Genomic DNA, 15,203 nt, shown 5'->3' with positions numbered 1-15,203 from the left:
GTCTGCCTGGGGGACTAATAGGATCAGAAGAACACCACCTATTTTCTTCAGGTAGCTTTAGGTGCACACTGTGCAGAGGACACAGTACACTAACTGTAAATACTGCAGCTGCCTGCCTGCGGAAATAATAGGATCAGAACAACAGCAATTGTCTTCAGGTAGCTTTAGGTGCACACTGTGCAGAAGATGCACTACACTAACTGTAAATACTGCAGCTGCTTGCCTGTGGTATCAATAGGATCAGAACAACAGCAATTGTCATCAGGTAGTTTTAAGTGCACACTGTGCAGAGTACGCACTACAATAACTGTAAATACTGCAGCTGCTTGCCTGTGGTACTAATAGGATCAGAACAATAGCAATTGTCTTCAGGTAGCTTTAGGTGCACACTGTGCAGAGGACGCACTACACTAATTGTAATTACTGTGGCTGTCTGCCTGGGGGACTAATAGGATCAGAAGAACACCATCTATTTTCTTCAGGTAGCTTTAGGTGCACACTGTGCAGAGGACACAGTACACTAACTGTAAATACTGCAGCTGCCTGCTTGTGGTATTAATAGGATCAGAACAACAGCAATTGTCTTCAGGTAGCTTTAGGTGCACACTGTGCAGAGGACACACTAAACTAACTGTAAATTCTGCAGCTGCCTGCCTGTGGTATTAATAGGATCAGAACAACAACAATTGTCTTCAGGTGCACACTGTGCAGAGGACGCACTACACTAACTGTAAATAATGCAGCTGCTTGCCTGTGGTACTAATAGGATCAGAAGAACACCACCAATTTTCTTCAGGTAGCTTTAGGTGCATGCTGTACAGAGGACACAGTTCATTAACTGTAAATACTGCAGCTGCTTGCCTGTGGTACTAATAGGATCAGAACAATAGCAATTGTCTTCAGGTAGCTTTAGGTGCACACTGTGCAGAGGACACAGTACACTAACTGTAAATGCTGCAGCTGCCTGCCTGTGGTATTAATAGGATCAGAAGAACACCACCAATTTTCTTCAGGTAGCTTTAGGTGCACACTGTGCAGAGGGCACAGTACACTAACTGTAAATACTGCAGCTGCCTGCCTGTGGTATTAATAAGATCAGAACAACAGCAATTGTCTTCAGGTAGCTTTAGGTGCACACTGTGCAGAGGACGCACTAAACTAACTGTAAATACTGCAGCTGCCTGCCTGTGGTATTAATAGGATCAGAACAACAGCAATTGTCTTCAGGTGCACACTGTGCAGAGGACGCACTACACTAACTGTAAATAATGCAGCTGCTTGCCTGTGGTACTAACAGGATCAGAAGAACACCACCAATTTTCTTCAGGTAGCTTTAGGTGCATGCTGTGCAGAGGACACATTGCACTAACTGTAAATACTGCAGCTGCTTGCCTGTGGTACTAATAGGATCAGAACAATAGCAATTGTCTTCAGGTAGCTTTAGGTGCACACTGTGCAGAGGACGCACTACACTAATTGTAATTACTGTGGCTGTCTGCCTGGGGGACTAATAGGATCAGAAGAACACCACCTATTTTCTTCAGGTAGCTTTAGGTGCACACTGTGCAGAGGACACAGTACACTAACTGTAAATACTGCAGCTGCCTGCTTGTGGTATTAATAGGATCAGAACAACAGCAATTGTCTTCAGGTAGCTTTAGGTGCACACTGTGCAGAGGACACACTAAACTAACTGTAAATTCTGCAGCTGCCTGCCTGTGGTATTAATAGGATCAGAACAACAACAATTGTCTTCAGGTGCACACTGTGCAGAGGACGCACTACACTAACTGTAAATAATGCAGCTGCTTGCCTGTGGTACTAATAGGATCAGAAGAACACCACCAATTTTCTTCAGGTAGCTTTAGGTGCATGCTGTACAGAGGACACAGTTCATTAACTGTAAATACTGCAGCTGCTTGCCTGTGGTACTAATAGGATCAGAACAATAGCAATTGTCTTCAGGTAGCTTTAGGTGCACACTGTGCAGAGGACACAGTACACTAACTGTAAATGCTGCAGCTGCCTGCCTGTGGTATTAATAGGATCAGAAGAACACCACCAATTTTCTTCAGGTAGCTTTAGGTGCACACTGTGCAGAGGGCACAGTACACTAACTGTAAATACTGCAGCTGCCTGCCTGTGGTATTAATAAGATCAGAACAACAGCAATTGTCTTCAGGTAGCTTTAGGTGCACACTGTGCAGAGGACGCACTAAACTAACTGTAAATACTGCAGCTGCCTGCCTGTGGTATTAATAGGATCAGAACAACAGCAATTGTCTTCAGGTGCACACTGTGCAGAGGACGCACTACACTAACTGTAAATAATGCAGCTGCTTGCCTGTGGTACTAACAGGATCAGAAGAACACCACCAATTTTCTTCAGGTAGCTTTAGGTGCATGCTGTGCAGAGGACACATTGCACTAACTGTAAATACTGCAGCTGCTTGCCTGTGGTACTAATATGATCAGAACAATAGCAATTGTCTTCAGGTAGCTTTAGGTGGACACTGTGCAGAGGAGGCACTACACTAACTGTAAATACTGCAACTGCCTGCCTGTGGGACTAATAGGATCAGAAGAACACCACCAATTTTCTTCAGGTAGCTTTAGGTGCACACTGTGCAGAGGACACAGTACACTAACTGTAAATACTGCAGCTGCCTGCCTGTGGTATTAACAGGATCAGAACAACAGCAATTGTCTTCGGGTAGCTTTACGTGCACCCTGTGCAGAGGACACAGTAGACTAACTGTAAATACTGTAGCTTCCTGCCTGTGGTACTAATAGGATCAGAAGAACACTAGCAATTTTCTTGAGGTAGCTTTAGGTGCACACTGTGCAAAGGACGCACTTCACTAACTGTAAATACTGCAGCTGCTTGAATGTGGTACTAATAGGATCAGAAAAATAGCAATTGTCTTCAGGTAGCTTTAAGTGCACACTGTGCAGAGGATGCACTACACTAACTGTAATTAGTGCAGCTGCCTGCCTGTTGTACAAATAGGATCAGAAGAACACCACCTAGTTTCTTGAGGTAGCTTTAGGTGCACACTGTGCAGAGGACACAGTACACTAACTGTAAATACTGCAGCTGCCTGCCTGTGGTATTAATAGGATCAGAACAATAGCAATTGTCTTCAGGTAGCTTTAGGTGCACACTGTGCAGAGGACGCACTACACTAACTGTAAATACTGCAACTGCTTGCCTATGGTAGTAATAGGATCAGAACAACAGCAAGTGTCTTCAGGTAGCTTTCAGTGCACACTGTGCAGAGGACGCACAACACTAACTGTAAATACTGCAGCTGCCTGCCTGTGGTATCAATAGAATCAGAACAACAGCAATTGTCCTCAGGTAGCTTTAGGTGCACACTGTGCAGAGGACGCACTACACTAACTGTAAATACTGCAGCTGCCTGCCTGTGGTATTAATAGAATCAGAACAACAGCAATTGTCTTCAGGTAGCTTTAGGTGCACACTGTGCAGAGGACGCAGTACACTAACTGTAAATACTGCATCTGCCTGCCTGTGGTACTAATAGGATCAGAAGAAAACCATCAATTTTCTTCAGGTAGCTTTAGGTGCACACTGTGCAGAGGACACAGTACACTAACTGTAAATATTGTAGCTGCCTGCCTGTGGTACTAATAGGATCAGAAGAACACCAGCGATTTTCTTCAGGCAGCTTCAGGTGCAAACTGTGCAGAGGACACAGTACACTAACTGTAAATACTGCAGCTGCCTGCTTTTGGTATTAATAGGATCAGAACCACAGCAACTGTCTTCAGGTAGCTTTAGGTGCACACTGTGCAGAGGACACAGTACACTAACTGTAAATACTGCAGCTGCCTGCCTGTGGTACTAATAGGATCAGAAGAACACCACCAATTTTCTTCAGGTAGCTTTAGGTGCACGCTGTGCAGAGGACACAGTGCACTAACTGTAAATACTGCAGCTGCCTGCCTGTGGTATTAATAGGATCAGAACAACAGCAATTGTCTTCAGGTAGCTTTAGGTGCACACTGTGCAGAGGATGCACAACACTAACTGTAAATACTGCAGCTGCTTGCCTGTGGTACTAATAGGATCAGAACAATAGAAATTGTCTTCAGGTAGCTTTAGGTACACACTGTGCAGAGGACGCACTACACTAACTGTAAATACCGCAGCTGCCTGTCTGTGGCATTAATAGGATCAGAACAACAGCAATTGTCATCAGGTAGCTTTCGGTGCACACTGTGCAGAGCACGCAGTACACTAACTGTAAATACTGCAGCTGCCTGCCTGTGGTATTATTAGTATCAGAACAGCAGCAATTGTCTTCAGGTAGCTTTAGGTGCACCCTGTGCAGAGGACACAGTACACTAACTGTAAATACTGTAGCTTCCTGCCTGTGGTACTAATAGGATCAGAAGAACACCAGCAATTTTCTTGAGGTAGCTTTAGGTGCACACTGTGTAAAGGACGCACTTCACTAACTGTAAATACTGCAGCTGCTTGCCTGTGGTACTAATAGGATCAGAACAATAGCAGTTGTCTTCAGGTAGCTTTAGGTGCACACTGTGCAGAGGACGCACTACACTAACTGTAAATACTGCAGCTGCCTGCCTGTGGTATTAATAGGATCAGAACAACAGCAATTGTCTTCAGGTAGCTTTAGGTGCACACTGTGCAGCGGACGCTCTACACTAACTGTAAATACTGCAACTGCCTGCCTGGGGGATTGATAGGATCAGAAGAACACCACCTATTTTCTTTAGGTAGCTTTAGGTGCACGCTGTGCAGAGGACGCACTACACTAACTGTAAATACTGCAGCTGCCTGCCTGTGGTATTAATAGGATCAGAACAACAGCAATTGTCTTCAGGTAGCTTTAGGTGCACACTGTGCAGCGGACGCTCTACACTAACTGTAAATACTGCAACTGCCTGCCTGGGGGATTAATAGGATCAGAAGAACACCACCTATTTTCTTTAGGTAGCTTTAGGTGCACGCTGTGCAGAGGATACAGTGCACTAACTGTAAATACTGCAGCTGCCTGCCTGTGGTATTAATAGGATCAGAACAACAGCAATTGTCTTCAGGTAGCTTTCGGTGCACACTGTGCAGAGGACACACTACACTAACTGTAAATACTGCAGCTGCCTGCCTATGATATTAATAGGATCAGAACAACAGCAATTGTCTGCAGGTAGCTTTAGGTGCACACTGTGCAGGGGACGCACTACACTGACTGTAAATACTGCAGCTTCCTGCCTGTGGGACTAATAGGATCAGAAGAACACCACCAATTTTCTTCAGGTAGCTTTAGGTGCACACTGTGCAGAGGACACAGTACACTAAGTGGAAATGCTACAGCTGCCTGCCTGTGATATTAAAGGATCAGAACAACAGCAATTATCTTCAGGCAGCTTTAGGTGCATACTGTGCAGAGGATGCACTACACTAACTGTAAATACTGCAACTGCTTGCCTATGGTACTAATAGGATCAGAACAACAGCAAGTGTCTTCAGGTAGCTTTCGGTGCACACTGTGCAGAGGACGCACAACACTAGCTGTAAATACTGCAGCTGCCTGCCTGTGGTATTAATAGAATCAGAACAACAGCAATTGTCCTCAGGTAGCTTTAGGAGCACACTGTGCAGAGGACGCACTACACTAACTGTAAATACTGCAGCTGCTTGCCTGTGGTATCAATAGGATCAGAACAACAGCAATTGTCTTCAGGTAGCTTTAATTGCACACTGTGCAGAGGACGCACTACACTAACTGTAAATATTGCAGCTGCCTGCCTTTGGTATTAATACGATCAGAACAATAGCAATTGTCTTCAGGTAGCCTTAGGTGCACACTGTGCAGAGGACACAGTACACTAACTGTAAATACTGTAGATGCCTGCTTGTTGTATTAATAGGAGCAGAACAGCAGCAATTGTCTTCAGGTAGCTTTAGGTGCACAAGGTGCAGAGGATGCACTACACTAACTGTAAATACTGCAGCTGCCTGCCTGTGGTACTAATAGGATCAGAAGAACACTACCAATTTTCTTCAGGTAGCTTTAGGTGCACACTGTGCAGAGGACGCACTACACTAACTGTAAATACTGCAACTGTCTGCAGTACTAATAGGATCAGGAGAACACCACCAATTTTCTTCAGGTAGCTTTAGGTGCACACTGTGCAGAGGATGCACGACACTAACTGTAAATACTGTATCTGCCTGCCTGCGGTACTAATAGGATCAGAGGAACACCAGCTATTTTCTTCAGGTAGCTGTAAATACTGTAAAAACACCTGCCTGCCTGTCAGTAAGAAGAGAATACCAGGAACGGTCCGGATGTAGCTAAACTAAATACAGTATATATATATATATATATATATATATATATATATATATATATATATATATATATATACACACACACACACACACAACATGTAGGATGCATATACAGTGGGGACGGAAAGTATTCAGACCCCCTTACATTTTTCACTCGTTGTTATACTGCAGCCATTTGCTAAAATCATTTAAGTTCATTTTTTTCCTCATTAATGTACACACAGCACCCCATATTGACAGAAAAACACAGAATTGTTGACATTTTTGCAAAATTTATTAAAAAAGAAAAACTGAAATGTCACATGGTCCTAAGTATTCAGACCCTTTACTGTGATACTCATGTATTTAACTCAGGTGCTGTCCATTTCTTCTGATCATCCTTGAGATGGTTCTACACTTTCATTTGAGTCCAGCTGTGTTTGATTATACTGATTGAACTTGATTAGGAAAGCCACACACCTGTCTTTATGTCAGAGCAAATGAGAATCATGAGGTCAAAGGAACTGCCTGAAGAGCTCAGAGACAGAATTGTGGCAAGGCACCGGTCTGGCCAAAGTTACAAAAAAAATATGCTGCAGTTAAGGTTTCTAAGAGCACAGTGGCCTCCATAATCCTTAAATGGTAGACGTTTGAGATGACCAGAACCCTTCCTAGAGCTGGCCGTCCGGCCAAACTGAGCAATCGGGGGGAAAGAGCCTTGGTGAGAGAGGTAAAGAAGAACCCAAAGATCACTGTGGCTGAGCTCCAGAGATGCAGTCGGGAGATGGGAGATAGTTGTAGAAAGTCAACCATCACTGCAGCCCTCCACCAATCGGGGCTTTATGGCAGAGTGGCCCGATGGAAGCCTCTTCTCAGTGCAAGACACACGAAAGCCTGCATGGAGTTTGCTAAAAAGCACCTGAAGGACTCCAAGATGGTGAGAAATAAGATTCTCTGGTCTGATGAGACCAAGATAGAACTTTTTGGCCTTAATTCTAAGCGTTATGTGTGGAGAAAACCAGGCACTGTTCATCACCTGTCCAATACAGTCCCAACAGTGAAGCATGGTGGTGGCAGCATCATGCTGTGGGGGTGTTTTTCAGCTGCAGGGACAGGACGACTGGTTGCAATTGAGGGAAAGATGAATGCGGCCAAGTACAGGGTTATCCTGGATGAAAACCTTCGAAAATAACGAAGGAGTGGCTTCACAACAACTCCGTGACTGTTCTTGAATGGTCCAGCTAGAGCCCTGACTTAAACCCAGTTGAGCATCTCTGGAGAGACCTAAAAATGGCTGTCCACCAACGTTTACCATCCAACCTGACAGAACTAGAGAGGATCTGCAAGGCGGAATGGCAGAGGATCCCCAAATCCAGGTATGAAAAACTTGTTGCATCTTTCCCAAAAAGACTCATGACTGTATTAGATCAAAAGGGTGCCTCTACTAAATACTGAGCAAAGGGTCTGAATACTTAGCGCCGGTTCACATTAGAAGCGGCACGACTTGCAGGTCGCCTCACCGCGGCAGAAGTCTATGCAAGTCGCCCCCAAAGTAGTACAGGAACCTCTTTTCTAAGTCGGAGCGACGATTAGAACGGTTCCATTGTACAGAACGGGAGGCGACTTGTCAGGCGGCTAGGTCGCCTGACAAGTCGCCCCCGTGTGAACCGGCCCTTAGGACCATGTGATATTTTAGTTTTTCTTTTTTAATAAATCTGCAAAAATGTCAACAATTCTGTGTTTTTCTGTTAATATGGGGTGCTGTGTGTACATTAACCACTAAGCCACCGCCCGCCGTCACAGGCTTCTCTTGTTCTGGGCAGACGTCATATGACGTGATCGCCCTCCCGAGCCACTAGGGGGCACGTGTGCGCATGCCCACTGCATCGCTCGGGACCCGGTGCGCGTGCCCGGCGGCCGCAATGTCTGCCGGGCACCTGCGATTGCCAGGTAACAGAGCAGGACCGTGGATCTGTGCATGTAAACACAGATCCACGTCCTGTCAGAGAGGAGAGGAGATCGATAGTGTGTCCCTTGTACATAGGGACACCGATCGGTCACCTCTCCCAGTCAGTCCCCTCCCCCCACAATTAGAATCACCTCCCTAGGTCATACATTAACCCCTCGATCGCCCCCTAGTGTTAACCCATTCCCTGCCAGTCACATTTACACAGTAATCAATACATTTTTATAGCATGGATCGCTGTATAAATGTGAATGGTCCCAAAAATGTGTCAAAAGTGTCCGATATGTCCGCTGCAATATCGTAGTCACAATAAAAATCGCAGATCGCCGCCATTACTAGTAAAAAATAAATAAATAAATAAAAATGCTATAAATCTATCCCCTATTTTGTAGATGCTATAACTTTTGCGCAAACCAATCAATATACGCTTATCGCTTATAAAAAAAAAAAAAAAAATTGGATCTTTATTATAGCAAAATGTAAAAAATATTGTGTTTTTTCAGAATTGTCCCTCTTCTTTTGTTTATAGCGCAATAAATAAAAACCACAGAGGTGATCAATTACCACCAAAAGAAAGCTCTATTTATGGGGAACAAATGATAAAAATTTCATTAGGGTGCAGTGTAACATGACCGCGCAATTGTCATTCAAAATGCGACAGTGCTGAAAACTGAAAAATGGCTTGGGCAGGAAGGGGGTGAAAGTGCCCTGTATTGAGGTGGTTAATGAGGAAAAAAAATGAACTTAAATGATTTTAGCAAATGGCCACAATATAACAAAGAGTGAAAAATTTAAGGGGGTCTGAATACTTTCCGTCCCCACTGTATATACACAATACACTGTAAGTGCAGCTAACTGACTCGCCTGCCTACTCTATCTAACTTAAATCAAATGACACTGTCTCTCTGGTTATCTCTCCGCCGCCGCAACACACTACACAAGGCCGAGTAAAGAGAAATGTTAAAAGTGTGGGTGTGGCGCTGTCCTGATTGTAAACAAATGTGAAAATATAAAAATATGATCCTATGAAGTATATAATGCCTCTATGCTATCATACTAAATACACCTGTGAAAAAGGAAATCTCATGCTAAAGGTGCCAAATGATAACAAATAACCGAGTGAGCATAAACAAGGTTAATAATAGACCAATAAATGCATCAAGAGTGAAAGTTCCTACCATACGTGAAATTAGTGTGATCCCACATGAACTCACATATTGGTAGCTCATATAAGGCAAAAATGTCATCAGTAGAACCGTCAGAATCAAATCCTGTCAGAATCAACACAGGATTTGATTCAGACGGTTCTACTGATATTTTTGCCTTATATGAGCTACCAATATGTGAGTACCGCTCTGTCATCTTTCTCAAATAAAACGTTTTAAATGGTTTTACGCTATGGGCATCCCTTTTCTTTTTTATGTCTATATGCCAACCCGACCCTGAGAGTGCCAGAGACTGCTGCACAGTGGCATAGACTGTGACTGCCTGTCACCCCTGCAGGGGTAAAGGAAGCTGGTGAGTGTTTGCACATTAAGAGCACGTGATATAAAAACACGGTCACCAAAAAAGTTAAATACCAGAAGAAGGCTCTGAATACACTCGTCTATTGAAAAAATTTAACTGTCAAAAATTTCACTGTCAACAATATTCCCAATATAGGACTATTTAAAATTATTATCACAGTATTAAACACAAGTCACTAATTTTTTACGTATGCACTTTATAAGGATCCTCAGCAACACCATTGTTCATTGCAGCTGAGGCATCAATCCGGTTTGTTTTCTTTCCCTCTCCCAACCCCCCCCCCCCCCATTCTTTTATGTATTCACTCATGTATGTTTCGGCTATCATATGTTAGAGTGGATCACACTAATTTCACGTATGGTAGGAACTTTTACTCTTGATGCATTTATTGGTCTATTGTTAACCTTGGTTATGTTCACTCGGTTATTTGTTATCATTTGGCACCTTTAGCATGAGATTTCCTTTTTCACAGGTGTATTTAGTATGATAGCATAGAGGCATTATATACTTCATAGGATCATATTTTTATATTTTTATATTTTCACATTTGTTTACAATCAGGACAGCGCCACACCCACACTTTTAACATTTCTCCATACTCAGCTTTTTCCACCCAGGTGGTGATTGCTTCTGTGGAGGCAGCAGTCCTTAACTTTCATCTATTTCTGTTGCGCGGGTTCACCACTGTTTTCCACACTACACACAGGCGGCCTTATATAGTGTGGGGCGTGTACTAAACCCCCTGAGCCATAATTGGCCAAAGCCACCATGGCTTTGGCCAATTACGGCTCTCTGTACAGATGGCGCTGTGATTGGCCCAGCAGCAATGCATTGCGATGCCACAGTGAATTCTGGGACATGACGCGCCACTCGAATTTGGTGCGAACGGCACCTAAACATGGGTTCGACTCAAACTCGAAGCTCATCCCTATTCAGAAAGACCCTAAAGAGGTACCCAGAGCAGCAAAGCTACCATAAGAGAGCCAGGAGGCAGAATGTTTTGTTTAATTCATAGTGATGGTGAGAACCCTCTGTGTGGGAGGACATACTATTTGTAGTTTTGATGGTCTTTTGAATAAAAGTGGGCAGGATAGTCCTGAAAACTTTATCTAACATGGAGTAAACTCACTGTTTTGGCACTATCATTGAGCTAAGAAACCCTGGCATGTCACACTATGTACTATACCTATGTAGGAGCAGCATTAGTACCCTGGGAAAGGAAGTAATTTAGAAATACAGAACCTTCCCATCTCCATAACATAGTGAGTAAAAGTTTGGTAGTCCACAAACAGAACTGGAGACAATACTAATAAAAGTATAGCACAAGCAGAGACTGCAGAGAGTCTCTCATAAGATCTCATATATCTCATAAGATCTTTCGCAAGAGTAACAGTTTTTTTTTTTTTTTATTTCTCAAACAGATATAACAAAACTCTTTCTATAGGTTTCGCCCATTTTTCTTAACGCAGACTGATAGGCATATTGGTGGGGCCCAGATTAACTGCCTGCAGGGGAAGAGAACTCAGACGGAGACTAGTTGATGCTGTAACGTGTATTAATGTGATAATGCTGAGAAAGTAGAACAAATTCTATAGTCATGGCCACACCGATCTGGAACTCTTACAATGGACCAGGCAAGGGAAATCTGTGCACACCATAGACAACTGACAGCATCTGATAGAGGAGATGGCTGGAAGGCAAATCAGCAACAGGACCCCTGGATGAGGAAGGTTACTGCTCAAGACACAGTGATGGCATCAATAGAAGAGGGTGGAGCACCATAGCTTTAAAATCATCTTCCTCTGAAGTTGTATCCTTCAAAGTAAATTTACTAACAAGAATAAAAGTTTCATCATTGGAGAAAAATTACATTTATTGGGTAGTGGGGGGTGAAGCTGGCCAACCTCTCTGCTCCCTATTTATTGCACTCTGTCTGGTTTTTCACTGGTAACAAATTATGTTTGGTGGGACTTTCAACTAGTCTTTCAGGGTTTATTCACATTTGTAAGTTTGCATGCAGCAAAACTTATGGATTTCACTGCATGAAAATATATTTCAAGTAGAAAACCCATTGTTTCCTTTGTGATTGGTTGACAACTATATGTTGAAGCCTAGGCCGAAATGGAAAAATATATGGGCCCATTCATACCTACGCATATGCATTACTACCAAGTGCGCTGCAAAACACATGGAACAGTGTAAATCTAGGTTCTTCCTGTGACAAACTCTATTTTGAGTGACTTTACCATAAAAAAAAACTCCATTCTTTATGACATTATCTCTATGGTCTGTAATGTGTCTGTAACAGACTCTGTTTTGGGTAGCAGTTCCCTGTAACAGCCAGTATTGTGTTTCCAATTTTTGAAAGGCTTCTTCTGTGTGTCTTTTCCAAAGACAATTTTTTTGTGGTGTTTCTTGTGTGGCAGATTACATTTATTGGGGAGTTTTTTGGTGACAGACCATATTTTTGTAAAGTTTTTCTTGTTACCCAGAGTGGATTTTGTGTGATTTTTTAATATGCATATCCAGGTTTACTCCCTCCGTTGTGCTATGACAGAGATGTGACTCTAGAGACAATTGGACATGTTCCCCTATTTTCATTTGAGTACTTGCTGTCTACGTTGCACAGGGGTGGGGGTGGATGTGGAATAACTATACCCCTACATAGGTACCATACGAAAAGAAGGATATAGAATCAAGAATCAAAGTAAGGTGAGGCGGGCCTTTGTACGTACCTTTGTAAGGTTTGAATAAAGATATATACCACAGATTTAAAAAGTGTATTTAAACTTTATTTTTTATCTAGTTAAGAACATATTACAGTTGTAGAAATCCAGTTACTGTTAATTGGGTCCAGGATGTGCTGATCCTGGTACAATGGATCAAAAATATGAACTACGCGTTTTGTGGGAAACCCCGATTTGTCTGGCCTTAGAATAGCACGAATACAGTAAGACTATTGCAGTAACCTAAGAATACAATATTGACAGAATTATAAATTGCTATTAGCAAATATTGACATTCTTTATAAGAAACATATAACATTTCCAAAACATGACGTATTTATGGGATATTCGCAATTAACCAAACATTTTTATAGTGAAATTGGTATAACAACTAATTTTCTATCGAAACAAGATTGTATACAGTTTATGTGATGTCCAGCAGTATCTCATAAACCAGGGGTAAGCCAAGGAGGCTCAGAGATTTTTTAGTTATAAAACTATAATATAGAAATGTTCAGTCAGTTTGTCTTATCTATTCGTTTACCTTCGAACTGTAAAACTTGACATGCTGATCCAATGGGAGCGGAAGCCTGGGGAGCCCGTGGGGATAACCTCCCTATACTCGCAGGGAAAGCAGGGCGGACTCCTATATACATATGATTGTATCATAAATATTTATACTAATGCTATGTTTGTAGAAATAAGTATGCAAAGAAAAAATATTATTAAAAATGTAAGAATTGAATGTTAAGGGATCCTATCCCAATATGGTTAAAGATGTTCCAAGGTGATAAATGCACATATTATGGATGGGAAAGGCACTAGGTAGCTAAAGGTGTAAAATAAGCCACTTTGTCTTTAAATCCCCAATCTCCAAGGTAATATATATATGAGATAGCCTCAATGTGATCTAATGAAGGAGAAGGAAAAGAAAATATCCTTTTTAAGATAGAGACTAAAAACTAGAGACTAAACGGGGGATGTTTTAAAATCCAACAAAGGGAGTTCTTACCCGTTTCCCGTTAGCATGCCTGTCTCATTCCAGTGCCACCGCGAAGGGGGGATAGAACCGCTGAATGGAGGCTTGCATATGAAGAGGTGTGTATATGTGTATAGGAGTCCGCCATGATTGCCAGGGGAGGAAAGGGGGAGGGATCCCTGAGGCCGCCCGTGTTTCCCGGAAAGCAGTTCCAGATGGATTCTGTAGGATCCGGAGGGACGGGGGAGGGCTCATTTGTCCACTGACAGGCCAAGTGAGGCACATGCTGTAGCCGTAACATGTGCCTCCATATAAGTAATCCATTTCCCTGGTTTGCAGGTCCCCAGATGGCGAGTGTGTGGCGAGAAGAAAAAACCTTCAGCTGATACTTGTCAGCTAAGGGAATCAGGGCTACACCTGCAAACGAAGAGAGGAACGCGATTGGCTCGGTGCCCGGAAATTACGCACACCGGATGTGCTTCAGAGGCGCTGTTGCGTTCCACAAGGGCGGAAGTGAGGTAACCGGAAGTGAGGTGACCTGGAAGTCACCCCAGATCGGAATCCCAGATAGTAAACATCCGCTCAAGGAACGCCTCTGTGGGATTCCAAGTGTCTATAAACACGTGAGGAGTCCCGCTTGTGGAGGTTTACACATATCAGGACTTCTAATCCCTTAGGTAGTGGACAGACACAGGCGAGGCAAAGCCCATGGGATCAGATGGAAGATCATAAAATCTATAAGAGAAAGCAAAATATATAAAAAATATATAATTAAGCATGTTAAACATCTAATATTCATTATAGTAAAAAATCCAAACATATACAGTATCTCACAAAAGTGAGTACACCCCTCACATTTTTGTAAATATTTTACTATATCGTGTCATGTGACAACACTGAAGAAATTACACTTTGCTACAATGTAAAGTAGTGAGTGTACAGCTTGTATAACAGTGTAAATTTGCTGTCCCCTCAAAATAACTCAACACACATCCATTCATGTCTAAACAGATGGCAACAAAAGTGAGTATACCCCTAAGTGAAAATGTCCAAATTGTGCCCAATTAGCCATTTTCCCTCCCCGGTGTCATGTGGCTTGTTATAAGGTCTCAGGTGTGATTGGGGAGCAGGTGTGTTAAATTTGGTGTTATCGCTCTCACTCTCTCATACTGGTCACTGGAAGTTCAACATGGCAACACATGGCAAAGAACTCTCTGAAGATCTGAAAAAAAGAATTGTTGCTCTACATAAAGATGGCCTAGGCTATAAGTAGATTGCCAAGACCCTTAAACCTAACTGCAGCATGGTGGCCAAGACCATACAGCGTTTTAACAGGACAGGTTCCACTCAGAACAGGCCTTGCCATGATCGACCAAAGAAGTTGAGTTCACATGCTCAGCGTCATATACAGAGGTTGCCTTTGGGAAATAGACGTATGAGTGCTGCCAGCATTGCTGCAGAGGTTGAAGGGGTGGGGGGTCAGCCTGCCAGTGCTCAGACCATACGCCGCATATTGCATCAAATTGGTCTGCATGGCTGTCATCCCAGAAGGAAGTCTCTTCTAAAGATGATTCACAAGAAAGCCACAAACACTCTGCTGAAGACAAGCAGGTTAAGGACATAGATTACTGGAACCATGTCCTGTGGTCTGCTGAGACCAGGATAAACGTATTTGGTTTG

This window comes from Aquarana catesbeiana, linkage group LG03, assembly GCF_042186555.1.
Source record: "Aquarana catesbeiana isolate 2022-GZ linkage group LG03, ASM4218655v1, whole genome shotgun sequence".
Taxonomy (NCBI): domain Eukaryota; kingdom Metazoa; phylum Chordata; class Amphibia; order Anura; family Ranidae; genus Aquarana; species Aquarana catesbeiana.
This window is presented reverse-complemented; position numbering follows the sequence as displayed.